Source organism: Antechinus flavipes, chromosome 2, assembly GCF_016432865.1.
Source record: "Antechinus flavipes isolate AdamAnt ecotype Samford, QLD, Australia chromosome 2, AdamAnt_v2, whole genome shotgun sequence".
Lineage (NCBI taxonomy): Eukaryota > Metazoa > Chordata > Mammalia > Dasyuromorphia > Dasyuridae > Antechinus > Antechinus flavipes.
The window spans coordinates 161,813,922-161,833,786 of NC_067399.1; positions in this window are offsets into that span (position 1 = coordinate 161,813,922).

Below are 19,865 nucleotides of genomic sequence, written 5' to 3' on the forward strand. Positions count from 1 at the left end.
CCTTCTTTGTTGCTATTTTTGTTTATCTTTGACATGTTTGCAAAGAATATGATGTGATTTTCTTTGTAAGGATTTCTTTTGAATACCTGTTTTTAAATTGATTTTAATTTTTTAAAAAATTTGTGGTTAGCTTTAGATTTTTAGAAAATATCCTGGAGGTGATTATTGAGCTCTTTTGCTCTTTGGAATATACAATCCCATTCCTGCCTTTAGTTTCTAGGGGATACAGAATAGTTTTCTATTATTCTATATTTTTTCTTTAATATCTGAATGTCCTTCTACTGGTCCTTTACAGAATCTGTCACTGGGATTTTAAAATATAACTATTATGTGTCTTGAAATCTGCAGCATAGTTGGTTTTTTCCCTTCTGTGAACTGTGGCTTTTTTTAATTCTGTTTTTAAAAGTTCTGGGAAACTTCCCTATATAATATTACATTATGCTGTTTATGTGATTTTGAACTTGTTCTTCTGGGAAACCAACAGTCTTTAAACTGTTTCTTTTGAATTTTGTTTTCAAAATGAACATATTTTGCTTGTAAAGAGATCATGCTTATTTTTTTTTATCATTTTTGGTTTTTGCTTTTCTCCTTATAGTCTCCTTTCCTAAGTGATCTTCTGTATCATATCAACTAATGGTGGCAATACTTTGAGACTATGTCCTTGTCAGTCAGGCAGCAACCATTTATTAAACCTTTACTATGCACCAAACCTTGTGCTAAGTGCTGGAGACAGAAAGAAAAACAAAGACACCTCATAATCTCAAGGAGCTCAGTTAAATGGAGGAGACAACATGATCATAACTATGTACTAATAAGACAATAAATTGGAGATAATCACAGAGAGAAGTTATTAGCATTAATGAGAACTGAAAAAGTCCTCAGAGAAAGTGGAAATTGAAGGAAGACAGAGAAATCAAGAAATGGAGATAAGAAAAGAAAAAATTCCAGTTAAAAGCTAGTAAAAATGCCCAGAGTCTGAAAATGAGCTCTCTTGTGCAACAAAACAGAAGGGACGTAAGTGTCACTGCATCACAGGTTTAAGAAGACTAGGATATAAAAAAGATCCTGGTTATGAAGAACATTAAAAGCCCTCCAAAAGTTTTCTATTTTATCTTGGAGATAAGTCACTTGAGTTCATAGAATATGGAGGTGATATTGTACAATCTGTGCTTTAGAAAATTTAATTTGACATCTCAATCAACTTGGGGCTAGACTGTGAAGAGACTTGTGAAATGGGTACAACTAGGAGACTATTGTAGTGGTTCAGACATGAGATGATGAAAGTTAAAGCCAGAGTAGGGTTAACATCAGAAGAGAAAAAAATATATATAAAGGTTTGTATGTATATGTATGTTTGTATGTATATGGGTGTATGTGTGAAATGTTATAGAGGTAGCATTGACAGGACTTGGCAATTGTATGGATATGGGAGGGAGAGAAAGAGTTGATGATGATAATAAGGTTGTAAGTCTAGGGAATTGGGAGGATGGTGGTTGATGCCCTTGAAAGTAATGGGAAAGATAATGAATTCAATTTGGACATGTTGTTTTTAAGATGTCTACAGGACATCCTATTCTAGTTGGGTGATGTAATACTATAGTTCTTAGAACCATACTAAACTATACTAGACTAAAGTTAGAGCTAGTTGGAGTTGAAAGACAATAGGTCAGAATTGAGGGTAAGCCTGGATAAACTTACCTGAAAATCATCTGCACAGATGATAATTTGATCCATGGAAACTGCTAAGATCACCAAGTGAAATAATGGAGGAAAAAGAGAAGAGCTGACTTAAAACAGCTCTGTAGTACGGTAACATTTAATGAGCATGATCTGCAGGAAAATTCAACAAAATAGACTAAGAAGAACTAGTTGGTCAGATAGCAAAAGAACCAGAAGAGAGAAATGTCATGAAAACTTAAGATAATCAATAGGTTCAAAGGCTGCAGAAAATTCAAGGATAAGCATTAGTGACCAGATAGCTCCAATGGGTTCAATTCTCATCTCTACACATGTCACCCAGATCTACACATCCAAATCTGCTTAGTGTCTTTCCTGAAGCCCAGCCCCATCACACCAAATACTTGTTGAATATTCTATAATTTCAATCATAACACATCTCAAATCTAGCATATCCAAGCCTAAACTCGTCTTTTCCCTTGAAGAAACTGCACATGTACTTGGAACTTCTCTATTGTATTGAGAATGCTACCATCTAGTCACCAAGATCTTCAGCTTCAGCTCCATCTGTAACTTTCTCCTCTTATTTACCTCATATAAAGTTAACAAATCATGTTGTCTCTATATCTACAACATATCTTATGTATTTCCTCTCTGTAAATAGAACTAACATCCTAGTTCAAGCTCTCATCACAAATCAACATGATAGCCTGATAGTTAAACATGAATTGCCCAAACTTCAAAGAGGCTCTCTTGTGGTCTTTCTACTTCAAACTTTTCTCTGGTCTAATCCATCCTCTTCTTGAAAACCAAGATATTTTTTCTAAAATGTAGATTTGACCCTTACTCAATAAACTGCAATGATTTCCTATTACCTCTAAAATATGACATAAACTCTACTTATCAATTAAACCTTGAAGCCAATTGCATGAGGGTTGTTACCTGCCCCAGGATTTTTCAGTTGGACTTTCTATTGTCAACATCCACCTTCCAGTCACCCAGAACTTTACTGAGGAGAAAAGTTTTGAAGTAACTGTTATTATTTCCCTCATATTAAGCCTAATTTTTCTTCTCGCAACTCCTATTCACTATTTATAGGCTCTAATATTTACAGGTAGAAGGGACATCAGAAGTAATTTCATTTAATACCCGTGTTTTAGAGATGAAGACATTGAGACCCAGTTTTTTCTATACCCAAGCAGAACAAGTTTACTTCCTTTTTCATATTATTCTTTAAATAGTCTGGAACAGGTATTCTTTGTTTAAGTCTTATCCAGGCCCAATGTCCCCAGTTCCTCAGACAGATCATTGTATGGCATAATCTTCTAAAATTACAGCACCAATACTTAAAATAATACTGTGAATATGGTATAACTTAGGAATAGTGCCCAAGATGAATACAGAGGTATCATATATCTAATCCTGTAAATCAGTAGTATCAAAGACACAGCTGACCTGCAATTGTCCCAAGTACAGATCAAAATGTAATTGGAACATATTCAATAAAATAAACAAAATACAATAAAACATAGATAATTACATTTTAAAACTAAGCTGATATGCTTCCCACAAAGATCTCTATGTACAAGTTAGTGACAACATTTCTTTTTTAAGTTTGACAATACTTCTGCACACTCTACTTTTCTTAATATAACCAAGAATTCTATTAGGTTATTTGTTGTTGTTGTTGTTTCATTGCCATATCATATTATAATACTGAGCTTGGATTTTTTCAGATGAACTACTATCAAACTAAGACTCTCATGTCTTGTATTTGTTAAGTTAAATTTTCAACCTAATGTAACACTTTCCATTTATCTCTATAAAATGTCATTTTATTCAATTTAGCCCGCTGTTGTTTTATCACAATCTTGGAGCTAACTCCATCATTCATCATGTGAGTTATCCCTATATCCTTCTTAGCTTTGTGTCCTCTCCCAATTGGAAAAATATACTATCAATATACTATCAATGCTTTGTCTAAATCACTGGAAACATTGTGAAATATATAAGGTCAAGTATACATTGTAGGGATACTCTCTTAAAGAACTCCTTCCAAGGTGACATTAGATGGTTAAGTACTTATTTACATCTGACTTAATCTTATCCACCTAACTCTACCATTGTCTTTCTCTGTAATGTCTGGGCTAGCTTTCTGGAGGTCCTCTGGAAGGGCCTTGATCTCAGCAGGATAGTCATCACAAGGATGGACAAGAATAGAATCCAAAGTCTTTATTTTCTCCTTCACAGTCTGTGTCTGTCATAGTCTGATCCAGTCTCAGTCTGACCCAGTCTCCTCTAGCAGTCTGCCAGTCTGCCAGTCTCAATCTCAGTCTGAGTCTGACTTTGTCCCCAGTTCTCTCAGCCCTTAAATACCCTATTACAATTACATCATTACAGTATACTGATCTAGAGTGATTGCCAATCTAGAGTGATTATATCATTATATCATACTAGATATACTGTAAACTAGAGAACCATTATCTCATCAATTCCACTGAGTTAACATCTTGTTTCAAGTACACTTCTCTGGAGTTCTGGCCCTCTACATATCTTCATATCTATTCACAAGACTAGTATGAGAAACTTCATCAGTTGTTTTGCCAACTCCTTTCCAACACTAAATTTACATCATTTTTAAAAACCCTAGCTATGAAATAAAACAAGACAATAAAATAAAAAGTTTAAATATTTACAAACAAAAGTCAGATAGTAGATATAGATGGCATGATGGTATACTCAAAAAAACTCTAAACAATCAGGAAAGAAACCAAAATGACTGAATAGCTTCAGTAAGGTAGAAGAAGAACTTAATTCACAAAAATAAATCAATAGCTCTATATAGTAATCTTAAAACCTGAGAAGAAACATTAAAAAAAACTATATTCAACATAATCACAAAATTCACAAAATGTTAAGAATTTAATTCAAGACACACACAAAATTTATATAGATACAACTATAACACACTTTTCAGAAAAGAAGGGACATAAAATAATTGGAGAGTTATTCACTACTCACTGTTGGGTTATAGTAATATAATGGAAATTACAACATTATATAAATATATGGATTTAGCACTTTACACTTGAAATTACTGAGGAGATAACTTGTACAACTGGACAAAAGTAATTTTGTTACTACCATATAAATTTAACATATGTTTTAAAAACAAAGCATCAAAAGAGAAGTTCGCAGTTGCATAGACTGTCTTCTTTTGTGTTACTTATATGCTGAAACATTAATATTTATTGATAACTGGTAAGATCATAGTAAAAATTATTTTTAAAAGAACTAGAATCTCAAGAAAAACATATGAAAAAAGTATGAATGAAGAAGATACCACTTCATTAGATTTCAGTGTATATTTTAAAAATGAAAAAAGTTATAAAGATATATTTGGAATTGGTTAAAAATTAAAGACATCAATGAAATAAATTTGGTAAGCAAGAAAACAAAACAATCAAAACAGTAAACTAGAGTTTGATAAACCTAAGAATATAAATTAATGGAAGAAGGACCCCATTTTCCCTACAAATTTCTAAGAAAACTGGAAAGCAGTTTTATAGAAATTTAACTTTGATCAATGATATATATCATATATCAACATGAATAAGTGACTTGAATATAAAATATCACATCATAAAAATTTAGATAAGAATGAGATGGGGCCTTTCAAAACCATGTCTGGGGAGAGAATTCTTAATTAGGGGATAAAGTCAATCATAAAAGATATGATAGGTTATTTTTGGCTATCTAAAATTCTTTAAAATTTCATGAATAAAACAGAGAATTCAAAGAGAAATTGTATTGTGAAGAAACATTTACATCAAATATTAGCAAAAAAGACAAAACCCTAATACTGTATAATATAGAATCAATTGACACAAAATACATTAAATCAAGTGCCATTCCCCTAATAGATATATGGACCAACAATAAAGGGTAAAAAATATTTCTAGATGAATTATAAACTACAAATAATTACATGAAAACTTGATCCAAATAATCATGAGAAAAAAGAAAACTGAGATTTTACTTTATATCATATAAATTTGTAAAGATGACAAAAATTTGGAATAACCTCTGTTAGAGGGATGATGGTAAGATAGTAACACTCTTGATGGTTGATGATGAATTGGTTCAAATATTTTAAGAATTCGTTTGGATGTATCATATTAGCAAAAAGACTGAAATGCCTATACTCAGGAATCTAACAATGCATTTTCTGGATAAAAAAGGAATGTTTAAAAAAGCCTGATACCCTAAAATATTTATAAGTGAATTCTTAGTGATAGCAAAGAAATGGAAAACATGTGGATGACAATAAACTGGAAAAGGTTGGGGAAAATGTTTGCATGGATAAGGTTAGTATTGTGTAGTAAGAAATTAAAAAAATATGAATGATTGAGAGAAGTAGAGTTGCATAAATTAATGCAGAGTGAAGTAAGCAGAATCAAATGAATAGCATTCACAACTACAATAAGAAAACTGGAAACCTCATTAAAAGAAATTCTCCTGTGTGTAACTGAAAAGCAAGTGAAAAATCAAAAGGTACAGCTAATGAAACATTCACTCCTTCTCAAAGCAGAGAGAAGAAGGTCTTTTAGATGGTAGAGTGAATGGACCACTAGGCCAAGAGTCAGAAAGACTTGAATTCAAATCCTACTTCCTATACTTTCTCCTTGTGTGACTCAGGGGAAATCTATCTGCCTCAATTTCTTCAACTCTAAAATGAGGCTCATTATAGCACCTACCTCAGAAGGTTGTTGTGAAGATCAAATGAGATCATACTTGTAAATGCTTAGCACAGCTCCTGGCACATAGCAGGTGCTTAGTAAATGTTTGTTCTCTTCTTTATACATTGTCATGTACAGTTATTATCCATATAGTTACTTTGTGTACTGATTTGTCAAACTCTTATTTGGCATTTAAAATTCTGCACAGTCTGGACTCATCTTGTCTTTCCAGTCTTATTTATTGCACTCCATGGTTCAGCTAAATTGGCACTCTTGCTGTTTCTCACTCATAACATTCTATTTCTTACCTCCTTGCCTTTGTTCTTGTCTGGTACCCATACTTGAAATGCCCTATCTCCTTACTTTAACCTTCTGGAATGTCTGGGGTTATCTATCCAAGGTAATTGTTAAATGGTTCATCGGTCATATCTGACAGTATCCATAGATGTAGCTTATTTGAGGTGACAAATGACTTGTATACACCAAGGTCTGCTAGGTGTTCCCTAATTATCTCCTTACTCATCTTAAATATCATCTACTATTAGCTATTTTAGTTCTGTCCTTTCTAGTTTGAAGATCATTCTCCTTGGCAGAGACTATGGAAACAAAAATAAGAACTAAATAGCTCCACTTTCTCTCTCTGTCATTCATGATCCACAAACCCTGAACCTTATTCCCTTTGATTTAGTAAGTCTTTATTAAGCATCTATTACATGCCAGGAACTGTCTGAGGTGCTTAAGATATAAAGATAAAACTAAAGCTGTTATCATAGTGTTTACCTTTTAATGGGAGTGGATGCTGAAGGAAAGGGAGAGAATTTTGGCTCACTCTCTCCTATATCTTCTTTGATGCTTTTCTCCATACTAATGCAGCTTTATATGTTAAAAAAAAAGCCACTATATGTGTTGTCCTTGGCTTTTCTCACCAACCTCAGCTCTTTCTTTGGTTTAGCACTTCTGATACTATATTTGAAATATCTTTCCATATGTTTATATTCATCCTGTTACCTTTCAACCACCAACTGTATCAGTCAATCATCAACAATTTAGTAAATGCATGCTGTCTGCCAGGCACTGCATTAGATCCTGGAGATAGAGAACAATGAAACAGTCTTTATTCTCAAGGAAATTACAATCAATTGAGGAGTTTCAAAATCTAAACTGGTTGTATGCATTTACACTGGTCTCTTGAGACAATTCTCCATCTTGCACCTTCAGAATTTCATTCTTGAAATTTCTTACCATAGCTTCTATCGAATTTTAATCAGGATAACCTACTAATTACCAACAGCAATCAATTGCTGTTGACAATAAGATCCAATATTAAAGCTATCTTAATTGGTTCCTCCAGCTTTTAAAAAAATCAAATGATCATTAAGACAAGTAAAGAAGTTAGTTATTATTTTTTGGACAGAGAGGGCACTTCAGCATATACTTAGATAGTTGAAGTCCTATATCACTACTACATTTTGTCTCTGTACCAGACTTATGATCAATTTGACAAATTATTTACCTATTTCTTCTTTTGGTCCAACCAGTATGAAATTAGTTCTGTTTTAATTTACTTACATAATAGACTCAAAGTTTGACCATTATGGTGACCTTCATTCATTTAATCTTTTTTAACCAATCAACCAGAATTTATGAATATGAATATGAATTTATTTTCCTAACCCTTCTAAATAAAGTACTTAGTCACTGGAAAGGATATTCAATCTTGGTCTCACCATCAATCAATCTTTTCCAAAGTGATGAATTCTAGCAATATCAGGCTACTTCAGACAAGACTTAGTAGAGAAATTATCAGAACCATTCACAATAACTTCTCATTGTCCTTTATGGGACAAATTACCAAAGTTAATGTTTGGAGGATACTAAAGAGATACATATAAAAAGATGACAGAGAAAAACACTATCTATTTGTATGCCTAATCTCACATCTATACATGAATCAAGATCATTCTCAATGGCGATAATAGGAGGAAAAAGCAAACCTTTAAAAATGACCATTAACAACAGATTACATCTGGGTAGAGAGGTGGTATAGTAGATAGAGTACTGAGCTCAATCAGGGAGACTCATCTTTGTCAGATCAAATCTGGCCTCAGATACTTATTAACTGTGTGACTCTGGGTGAGTAACTTAATCCTGTTTGCCTCAGTTTCCTCACCTGTAAAATAATCCAGAGAAAGAAATGGGAAATCACCCCAGTGTCTTTGCCAAAAAAAACCTGAACAGGGTCATAAAGACTCAAAAATGACTGAACAAAAAACATCTTTACCATTTAAATTGACTGAAATATATAGAGAATATGTCTCGTTGCACTTATTTTTATTATTTAAAAAAGCATTTGATTCATGAATGTACTTTTTCAACAAAGTGTTTCCCATCCATACATGAAAAATATGTGAAAGATATAAAAGCAGAAATAATCCTATTTAATGATTATAAGCATCAGGAAAAGTATAAAACAAGGAGACGTGGGCCTGTCAAAAGTGTATTGTGATAAAGAGATTCAACACAGAATCCACATTGAAAAATAATTTTCCATGGGCAATGTTGTCTTCCAAATTCCCCTGCTTACAGATGACATTATGTTGATTGTGTTAAACTCTGAAATTTTGGGGTACCTCCTGAAATTTGTAATCACTCAAAAGTAATTTTTGCCTGACCATGTACTGTAAAAACCAGGAATGTCTATTGCCCTGATTACAACATGCATTCAAGTAGACAAATTATAGAGTTTGTCTGTTAGTATATATGTTTGGGAAAAATAGCACAAATGGATGACAAATTGATGTCACATTTCAACAAAAGGAGTAAAGAAACCTAAATTGCCTTTGGAAAATTTCAGTGTTTTTTAAAAGCCACTTTCTCTTGAAAAAAAAAATGTCCCATTTCTAATGACACCATTCTACTTTGAGTTGTTGTATTGCAGGAAAAAAAAACATTGAATTTATCTTCAAAAATTTCAATATCTCTCAGAGGCTAGTGGAAAAGTAGACATAAGCAAGTTACAACTTACAACCAAAAGAGGAATTCTTAAAAATAGCAGTAAAAAGTGATTGAAAGAGAAGATGGAATATGGAGAGAATGAGGAATGATGAATGGACATCCAGAATATGGTAACCACAAAATATCAGGAGAAATTGAAAAAAGGCCTCTACTATACTGAGTGAATCCCCAGTGGAGAACTTATTGGAAGATAGATATAAGAGTTACTCAATATGCTTGGATGGATTGAGATCTATCTCAATGGGAGATTTACTTGGTCTCAACATCAACCAATCTTTTCCAAAGTGATGAATTCTACCAATATCAGGCTATTTCAGACAAGACTTAGTAGAGAAATGATCATAGCCATTCACAATAGCTTGTGGAGGGAATTTACAAAATAATAGGATAAAAATCTATTTGAATCTTAAGTATGGACAAGAATTGATATGAAGGAGAAATCACAGATGGATCAAGATTTTATAAGATAGGAGTACTCAATTCAGTGAAATCATTGGTCTTTTGAAATGCTGAAATTTTTGAAAGAGGCTAGTATGAAATCTTTTGGTTCCCTAGGGTAAATAATTGGATTCATGCAAAATTATGCAAATAGAAATGCAATTAAGTTTGCACATTATTTTTGAGTTTTCAATTGTGTTTTTAAGTAGAAATATATTAAAAGGTCTGAGAAAGGCTCCATCCACTAGAACATCACTAGATCCCAAGATTAGTTTACCTGACTCATAAAATTATCTCATTCTTTTAATTATCTGTAAAAGAGATGCAATAAAGCTAGAAATAATTTCATTCAAGTAGAATTCAATAATGTGTGGTTGAAAATTAATTTTCATTTAAATTTAAGCATTTTTAAGTAGTAATAAATAAGGATTTTTACAACTGCTCAAAATAACTGATGGTTAAGTACTTATTTACATCAAAATAACTGATTCAAAACAAAAGAGAACTAGTTCAGAAGTAACAGACCAGTAAAACCACAATGAAGTGTTGGACAGCAATTCAATTAGCAAAGGTAGATACCAGGACAGTCACTTGTTTTTCTAATGCTCTAATTCCCAAATCATCAGATTTCATGAGCAACTTTCTCCTGAAATATTTCAGGAGCTTCCCTTGATTCTCTTGTCTCAATTTGATGAAAAAAAAAATAGGACAGATGTTATAACCCCCATTTTACAAAAGCAAGAAGAGGTTATATGATTTGCCCAGAGATTTTACATATATATGTATGTATGTATGATAGATATAAATATGACATATGTGTGTATGAATATGTATATATGTAGGTAAGTGTATATGTATATATATATATATGCATATTCATACACATACATAGAAATATATATCAGAATCTGACTGCTACAAATCCTTTATTTAATTGGAGTAAGAAGCCAAAAAAGTTAGCAAAAATACAAAGGAAATTGGATCTTATTATTTTATCTATGCAAATCCACATTAGATAACAGAAATGTCTTCACCCAGACATTATTAAATACTTTGCCAAAATTTAAGTAAACTCTATCTACAATATTCTGCTGATCTGAAAGATCAGGCAATACTGTCAAAAAGGAGATGAAGTGAGTCTAATACAATCTGTTCTTGATTTAGCTATATTGGCCCTTTGAGATCACAACTTCCTTTTCTAAATACATCCTATTATTATTTTTAAATGGCATTGCAATTTATCCAAGAATCAGTCAGTCTCAATAGCCCACAGTTTACAGGCCCATTTCTTCAACTTTTTTAAATCAAAAGATTTTTCCCTTCTGCAATGCTGCAGCAACTCTCTCATTCTTCATCATCTTCCAAAGATTCCCTGCTTGTGGCTCAGCAACTAAATCGGTCAGTTATTTCGGCATTCTCAGCATGACTGGGAGAAAAGAGTAATTTCCTTTGCTTGTTCTCTCAACCCTCAAATCAATGTTCTCTCTTCATTTAAATTGAGAGGACTGGACACCTTTCATCATCACTGATCTCATATCCTATATGCACTATTCTTATTTTCCAAATCTCTACTCATAATCACTCTTTGCATGCTAACTTTTAACTAGGATGTTAGTTGACAGCAGTCATAAGTTTTGATCCCTTTTCACTTGAAGAATTAGTGTTTTATGAGAGAATACAAACTGATTAGACAAGGTCTTCTCTTCCCCATAAATGGAAGAAGAAAAAAATATTTAAACAGAATAAGCCAGGATGAATGATCTTTAAGTTCAGACATTACCACCAAAGAAAGCCTATAAGCTCTACATTTTTTCCCTTAAACAACTTGTAATTCTAAGTTGACTGGGTTTTACTTATCCTAACTGAGTTCATTTGTAAATGGTTCTAATTTCTGTTTTCTAATTTAGTATAAAACCTACACAAATCCTAGGACCACTTCAAATTAATGTCAAGTCTTGGTGGATAGAGTCAATTTTTAAGAATGTCATCATGTCTTCCCTTTAATTTTTAGGTAATACTGGGATTCAGAATGGATAGCAAAGAGGAAATAGATTTCTCTTTTTATCCTTTTAAGGAACTAAATATTACTTCACACTAGTTATTTTTCTCTCCTTGAAATTCAGAGCTGAGTAAGAGCACAATGATATTTTTGAACTCAAATAATTGAACAATAATGGCAGGATGAATGATGGAAAGGTTGATAGTTTAGGGATAATCCTGCATTGCTCTTTCTCAAATTATATTCTATATCCACTAACTGGAACCCAAATTCCCTAGAGCTACCTTCCCAAGGCTGGTAGAAGGATCTTGGACTGAGAATCAATCAATCATTATCATTGTATGACTCTTTAATGCTTACAAAGCATGTTCTATGCATTGTTTAATCTGTTCCTCATAACAAGCTTAGGAGATAGCTACTACATGTTTAATTAAATTCATTTTTAGATGAAAAACTGTCTCAGAAAAGTTAAAGTCATTTGCAGAGTAGGAATTTGATCCTAATTTTCTCCTGATTCTGAGTACAGGACTTTTTTGCTTCCATTAATAAAGATATTTATGGTGTCATTGCGCTGAATGTCTTGTCTTTTCTTGGCTACCCCTTTATTTCATTGGAACTCCCTACCCCTCTATGAATCACTAATGGTTTCCATGATATTGTTCTTTCCTGGTTTCCCTCCTATCTATCTGATTGCTTGTTTTTAGTCTTCATTACTGGCTCTCCATTTATACCCTGCTCAAGGCTCTGTCCTAGGCTTTCTTCTTTTTTTCCCCAAATATTATTATTTCACTTGGTGATCTCATCAAATTCCATTAGATTCAATGATCATCTCTAAGCAGAGGATTCCCATGTTTGTTAACGTCTCTCCTTAGCTAGAGTTGCATTGCCAATTTCATTTGAGACATAACAGATTCATTGAGACACATCAGACTCAACATGTCCTAAACAGAACCAATGATTTCTTCTCCCCTTTTCACAACTGCTCTGTTATTGTCAAAGGTACTATTATCCTACTAATCAACCAAGTTCAAAACCTCAGTGTCATAATCAAATTCTCATTCTCACTCACCTTTTATATGTAATAGTTGTTGCAACACATTGTTTCTACTTTCACATTTCCTTTTCTCTCACTCATATAGCCATCACCTTGACTCGACCACCTTAGTTCAGGGTTTCATCAAGTCTTTGCTTTCTAATTGATCTCTCTGTCTCATCTATCTTTACTCCAGTGCTTCTCCATTCAGCTTTCAAAGTGATTTTTCCTAAAGTCTAGATTTGACCATGTTACCCTCTTCATGAACCACATGTTAAAATTCAATGGTTCCCTATTACTTCTATGTTCAAATTTAAAGTTTTTTTGTTTGAAGAATCTAGTGTTTTCCTACTTGTTCGATTTTTTATATCTTAGTTCCTTTCATTTAACGTTAGCATGAGCTTTGTAAGCATTTAATATGTGACAATTAATGTGACATTAATAAGTGCACTAGAGAAGACAAAAAATGTCCCTGATCTAAGGGAACTCATATTTAGATGGGGGGAGCAGCATGCAAAAAATTATGCATGCAACATATATACAGCACCAAATTAATTTTCCTGGTCACCTTCCATACTCATTAAATGTATCACTCTGAGGATCAAATATGAAATGCTCTATTTGGCTCTTCCCAGTCTCTCTCCTTCCTACCTTCCCAGTCTTCTTATATGTTTCTTCCTTCTCCCCACTCTCTGATTTAGCAATACATGAATTCTTACTGTTGCTGACATAGAACACTCCATCTGTTGACTCCCTGCCCTTTCACTGGCTTCTTCCCAGCATGGAGTTCTATCCCTCCTCATTTTTGCGTCCTGGTTTCTCTGGCTTCGTTCAAATCTGAGCTTAAATCCCAGCTTTGAAAGGATGCTTTCCTCCTTTCCCCTTATAAACACCCCTCCTATACTATGACCTTCCTTCTGAGTTACTTTTCTTCTATTCTGTATGTATCTTTTATGTATAGAGTTGGTTTTTTAAATGTCTTCCTCATTAGAATGTCAGGTTAGGATCTATGGTTTATTTTACCTTTTTTTCACATCCTCAATGCTTAGCATAATGCCTACACATAGTAAATGTTTAATTAATAATGTTTGTTGAATGAATGAATGAAGCAAAGATGCATTCTATTATTAGCAAAGCAGCAGCTGGTGAAATAATAGAATGCAGGGTCTAAAGTTAAGAAAACCTGAGTTCAAAAACAACACAAACATTTACTAGCTGTATTACTCTAGGCAAGCTACTTAAGTTCTGATTGCTCAGTTTCTTTAACTGTAAACGAGGAAAATAATAGCACTGACTTCACAGCATTGTTGTAAGGATTAAATGAAATGATATTTATGAAAAGCTCTTGGTGCAGTGCTTGGCATATAGTGAAGCACAATGTTCCCACCCCTCCCCATTCACTTCTAGTCTTCTAGGTTTCCTTCAAAATGAAATCCTACCTTTTACAGGAGGCTTTTTCCAGTTTCCCTTATCATTAGTGCCTTCTCCTCTGAGATCTCTTTCTGCTTATACCTAGTTAATATGTTGTTTTCCACATTAGAATGTGAACTCTTCAAGAACAAAGATTGCTTTTGACCTTTTTTTAAAAAAATACCCCATAATAATAGCAGACATTTTCTAAATATTGGTTATTTGATCATTTAATTATTTTTATTATTTATGATTAGAAGTATTATAATAATTTTTGTCTTGATTAAAGGGGCCTCACTTTATTCACTTACAGAATATAGGGGATTCGATAAAACTATCTAATTTGTTCTTTCTAGCTCTAACATTTTAATGATTTATTGTTTGATCTTAGGTTGTCTCCTTCACTCTTGTGCCATTGCAAAGTCATGGAGAATGAATGGGATGCTTAATAACTTATTCCCATTTGCTCTCCATTCCTCAAATTTTCTCCTATTTTCTATCTCTTATTTTTTGACTTTCATCCATTTCTTCCTTCAGAGGTGATGGAAAGTTGGGGGAGGTAGGAGCTGAAGGAAGATGAAGAACGAAGGGCATCCAAAGGTCCCTTGGGTTCTTCTTGCTATTCAGAAGCTTGTATGAATGCTTTATGTTCTGGCTGAGCCCTGGTCTTGACGTAAAACTCTGCCATTCTATATAAATAACGGTTGTAATTAATAATAAATGAGCAGCCTGGGGAATTGCAGAGCAGAATTTTGTGGCTTAAGATTTATACAGCTGCACCCTGTGCCAATATAAGACATGTATGGAAAAAAACCAAGTTGCTATCGTTTTGAATCCAGGATATATTGCTAAGAAACCCTATGTGCTAAGTGCTTGCCTTGTGCAGAAATTAGCAAAGAATCATTGAAGAAAATCCTGGGTTGATTCCAGACTCCTACTGTTCTGAATGTAAAGGAGGATCTTTTGAATTTATTGATCTACATCATGAAAACAGGGTCAGGGTTCTTTGATCTCCAGAGAATTCGAGAGGTCATGTAATTTGTCTGCTCAGGTAGGGGTGAATACCTTTAGAGAATCTCATGAGGAAAAAAAAAGTTACACTCCAATGACTTTCAGGCTGAACCAGTAATGGTCTTGTAAATAATGTCAAGGCAACATCAGCAAAGAGATTAATAGAAATTAAAAGGGATCCAGAAATTGTTTTGGTCCCAGAGGGAAACTGAGAAGGAAAATATGGGAAATATTTTGGAGAAAATACTCTAATTTGGGATTTAAATTCTTTGAGAGCAGGTTCTATTCTGTATTTTTATTCCCAATACCCAGCATAGTGCTTGGCATATACAAGTAGTTTAACTATAGCTTGATTGATTATAATTTAAATCAGCTACAAGTTTTGAGGCACTGGGTACCAAGATACCAGCTAATGCCATTTATCATTTTCCCTTCCCAGGAGTTGCCCATTAACAGTCTGAGGGAAATGGCTGTTTCCTTTTTTATGGAAATAGGCAGGAATGATATGGCTATGCTATCAATTTAAACCTTTCCAAATCACCTATGTTTTTTGGACAATTAATAGATAATGCTTAATATAAAGCCCCAGAATAAGATTAGAAATATTATGAGATACATATTATTGAGAAGCATTGTGGAATAGAGTTTAGTACTGAATTCAGTCAGCAGGGTCTGGATTCAAATTCTACCCTAGGCATATGCAAACTATGTAACTATGAATGTATCATTTAACTTTTCTTATTTATAAACCAGGAATATAATCTCCCAGGATTACTGGAAGATCTTGGTATTTAAATTACTTTGTAAATTTTAAATCACTACATAAATATTTTTATTTATTATTATATTTTTTATTATAATTATTATTGTACAAAGATTCTTTAGATTTCTCTCAGATCATACATGTGCATAACTGATAAAATCAGCAACATTAGAGGGAGCCTTTTTCTCCTCTGAGACTCTACATGAATGATTTTCCTTTATTATTATCCATGGACTTGGTTAAGATACATCTCACATCCTCTTTATCCTTCATATTCCCTTTTTCTTTTGTATGCTTTCTTCTTCTGCAATTTAATCCCCATTTATAGATGGGTTTTTCTGATTTTAGTTCATAGAAGTTTCTCCCCCTCCTTGGGCATACATTTCATCTTTAAGATATAAGAGGTTGTATATATTTAGGAAGAAACTCCTTAATGTTTTATTTTATTTTTAACCCTATAGGTATCTTTTTAAGTTGAGGGCTGATTTTTATAGTCTCTAAATTTGGGGTAACATTTAGTTATACCTACTTTTCTTGTTAATTGTATTTATTTATCTTTCTTGTATTTGCATTGTTTGGGACTGGGGGGATTTCAAGTAAAATAACCTATCTGTCTACCTTTTTCTCCTCACCCAGAAATGTTCAAATGCCATTTCTTGAAGTTCTTGATCTTTTTATTAGGTTCAGTTTTGCTAGGCACACTATTTTGGGTTGCATCTCAAATTCTTTTTGCTTTTTGAAATAGAGTAATCTCATGCCTTCCATCATTTCTTGTTAGATGCATTGGTTTCTTGGTTGGAGAGACTTCTTCAACTGCTTTACCTCCTGAGCATAATTCCAACTGTATGACCTTAGGTAGGTCCTTATGCCTTGCTTGACCATTAATTATCTGGATCATTTCTGAAAAGTCAATATATTTCTCAGAGCCCTCAAAGATTTGGAGTATACAGGTCTGGGTTAAACTAGATGGTCTTTGAGGGTTTTGGTGGTGGTGGAAGAGGTGGGGGAAGGATATGTGTGGCAGAGGCAGGGGAGGTGGGAGAGGTCTCAGGATCCTTGAGGTCCTAAGACCCAGATTTGTATCTGCAAAGGCCCACTTCATGGTGGTTATGGAAGAAGGAACTGGGGAACATAGATGCCTCCAGCTGCATCATCTCTGATGCCATATGTCTGGGACACTAAAGGGGGTGTGCCGTAGTGTGAGATCTCTGGAAGATGCCAACGATTTGGTCATGAGTCTCCAAAGGATAGACTCATTCACACCCTACTTCAAATCCCCAAATCCCAGGCAGGTATGGGACATGAGCCAGAGACAGAGCTAACACTGGCCCCAGGGCCTGCACCAACATACTCAGTCTAAAATATGATTTCTTGACCAGAAATCTCTGAATGTTTGCTTTCTTAAAAAATATTTTGATAACTATATATCAATATAATTTCCTTTTAAATTTTATATATTTTCCTTTATGTATTTTAAATATTATTCCAAGAAATAGTCCATTGGTTTCATTACACTTTCAAAGTAATCCATGACAAAAATAGAGAGAGAGACCACGACAAAGATATACAGAGAGACAGAGACAGAGAAAGACAAAGATACAAAAAGAGATTAGGAAGATTTGATAGCAACTGGTCTAACCAAGGCATTTGTGAATTTTAAGCAATGATTAAAACTTGTGTCCCTCTGTCTATCAGAAGCTTGGAACTTTCATTGTAACATGCAACTAACATCACAAAATAAATATACAATAAAATATAGGCTCCTTGAGGACAGGGACAGAGTGGTGATTTATTCTCTCTCTCTCTCTCTCTCTCTCTCTCTCTCTCTCTCTCTCTCTCTCTCTCTCTCTCTCTCTCTCTCTCTCTCTCTCTTTCTTTTTTTCTTTTTGCCTTTGTATTCCCAGCATCTAGCACAATGTCTTGCATGGAATAGATGCTTAATAAATATTTATTTACTGTTTGCTGTAAAAACCATATGCCATAAAAAATAGAATTTTTTAGCATTATAAATAAGTACATTGAAAAATAATAAATAATATCTCTCATTATGTTCCTCCTTCATGTTGTACTCCAGGTAGCTGCTACTCTTTCATCTAAAAATCACTTGCCTCTAGGGATCTAATTAATTTCATAAAGCATAGAGATATATTAGATAAAGAAAATTAGATATTAGATAAAGAAAAAATATAGCCCTTCCCTCCTTTTCTCCCTTCCTCCTTTCCTTCCTTCCCTCCTTCCTTCCCTCCTTTCTTCTCTCCTTTCTTCCTTCCCTCCTTTCTTCCCTCCTTCCTCCCTTCCCTCCTTCCTTCTTTCCTTCCTTCCCGCCTTCCTTTCTTCCTTCCTTCCCTTCCTCCTTCTTTCCCTTCTTCCTTCCTCCTTTTCTTCCTTCCTTCTTCTCTCTCTCCCTCCCTCCTTCCTTCCTTCCTCATATACTTATTGAATATCTATTATGTGACTATCATCATACTAGACACTGAAGGAATCAAAAGATTCAGGTCTCTGTACTCCAGGAATTTATCATTTATGTGGAAAGACAAGTCATAAATAAGAAAAACAGTTAGGTAATCTTACAAGACAGTGTATGATTAAGTAGCAAAATAAATAATATACACACTTAACTGAAGCACGAGGGAAAACCTTGTGGAGGACATGGAAGGATGGATAGGTTTGGTATTATAGCATAGGTAGGAGACATGATGTGGGACAAAAAGCACTAGATTAGAGTCACAGGTCCTGGGTTCAAAGTCTACCTCTGCCTCTTGGATGACCTTGACTAAGTCAGCTAATTTCTCTCACTCTTCACTTCCTTCTCTGTAAAATTAAGGGTTTGGACTTAAACTCTTTTCCAGCTCTAAATTTGTGATCCTTCCTATTCTTCTTAATTTATAATATTTAGCAGGGTGGGTAAAATTCACTTCTGCAAATAGTTAAAGTACTTTATCAGCAAACATCAGAAAATGGTCTGGCCTTCTATCTGGAATTTTGATTTGTCACAAGAAGAAAAATGACACCAAGCTTATTGCAGAGCAAGGCCTAATAGACCATAGCCATAGTTAAAACATTTCTGCTTCAGAATGACTTTCCAGAATGTACTTCAAGGAAGACATAGAGTTTTAAAATTAATATTAATGAAAAAAATTCCCCACAATCTCCCATACCACTAATTCTCTGAGCAAGTCATACTAAAAACATTAGCAGAGGTAAAACTTATTTATTCAATTGGTTTCCATTCTTATTAGGCCCATGCCTCAAAGAAGAAATCATTGATTAAAGGAAATTAAAGATTGGCTGAGGAAAATTGTTTCCCCATCTACCACATATACACACAATTCACTGTGTAAAAGACAGAAGCCAACTTGAAAATGATTAAAAATTGAAATTCTAACCAGTTTCTGAAAGAAAGCAAGACTGCAATGAGAAATGAGAGGAGGGTATAGGAGAACACACCCAGAACTGTGGAGGCACTATTTACAAAAAGAACAGCCAGGAGATTTGGAAAGAAAGCGAGCAAGTAGAGTGTGAAAGGGGCTGATGAAAAATAAAAATGTAGCTACTAAGGGAAAAAAGTCAAGAGAAATAATTAGACTGACTCATGAATTCAATGAAAAGAAACAAATGAACACTACAGGTTAATCAATCAATCAGAAAGTAGCTCCTGCACACCTCTTATGGGCCTACAAATGAGTTAAGTGCTGTGAGATGCCAAAAAAAAATCAGTATTAATCATGGATTCTATCTTCATGGAATTTAAGATATAGTGAAAGAAGCATAAAATGTACT